Below are 1,156 nucleotides of genomic sequence, written 5' to 3'. Positions count from 1 at the left end.
GATTATCATCCCAACGAAGACACATGCGGGTCTTTGATGAATAATCTCTTCTCTTTAAATCCCATAAATCTTAATCAAAGAGTCGAGTAGGGAGAAAGATAAAGACTTTCGGACATCAAAAAAAGAAGTAAACAGTTCTAAAACATACCTTTTCTTGACTACGAACTAGTCTAAAGAATAGCGGAAATCTTGAGTTTTGCTTGGAAATGGAATCGGTTGGAAAGTGATGGAGTTAGAGAGAGAGAGAGATGAAATGACTGGAAATTTGGAAAATGAAGAACTTTCAAAAGGGAAGGGGTATTTATATGTGGATTCAATAAAAAGAATGGGCTGACCTCTAAAGGCCCAAGCCCAAAAAGACTTTTATTTACAAAATAAAAGACCCTAATAAATACAACAAACTAAACAATTTTGACAAAAGATTTTTAAAACTCCCCTCTTTCAAAATAATAATTGGCAACCAAAAATAAAAGATTGGAACTTTGGAAATTTGAATTTTAAGAAGAACGAAACGAAAATATCGACTTTATTTTTATGTGAAAATATTTCAAAACTATTTGGCAATGCACGAACTAACTTGGTTAGCCACCCGCCGAAACGTGACCTAACAAACTAATCTTGGAAGATAAGCAAGATGATCTCAGATCATCGAAGCTAAATCCTAGAAAGACTTAGTTTTCAATAAAGGTCCTTAAATGGAATACTAACCTGAAATTCCAAAATGCAGAGTTGTCACAGTAACTGGATAAGTTCTCTTAATTTGACAATAGTAGATATTAATTGGGATGCATGGTATGTTAATGGTCAAGATGCAGGATATAAAACCGTCTATGCCCGTGATAACTATTCTTTAGCATTTGTGACTCTTAAGGTAAAACATATTACACACACACACACACACACACACATATATATATATATATATATACACACACACACAAAGGGAAAATTGACCATCAACATATTAAGCTGGTGAAAATTCTTCTTTTGATAACAGGGAGCAAGGCATACAACTCAAGAGTTTATGCCTGAAGAATGTTTTGAAATGGTTAAGAGGTGGTTTGCTCATATACCTATATGAGAGATGATATTTAAGTACGCTTCTTGGAATTTGGAACCATTTTTTCAATGAATTTTGTACTAGGATATTGTTGTG

General features: G+C 33.4%; 1 pseudogene; it reads left to right on the top strand.

The window, feature by feature from the left end:
- The window catches only part of LOC112503033, a 16,679-nt pseudogene extending 15,523 nt beyond the window's left edge, over positions 1 to 1,156 (top strand).

The sequence above is a fragment of the Cynara cardunculus genome, unplaced genomic scaffold (assembly GCF_001531365.2).
Source record: "Cynara cardunculus var. scolymus isolate 2C unplaced genomic scaffold, CcrdV1 Un_Scaffold_2427, whole genome shotgun sequence".
NCBI lineage: Eukaryota > Viridiplantae > Streptophyta > Magnoliopsida > Asterales > Asteraceae > Cynara > Cynara cardunculus.
The sequence above is the reverse complement of the archived record's forward strand: the minus strand, read 5'-3'. Positions and strand labels throughout refer to the sequence as shown.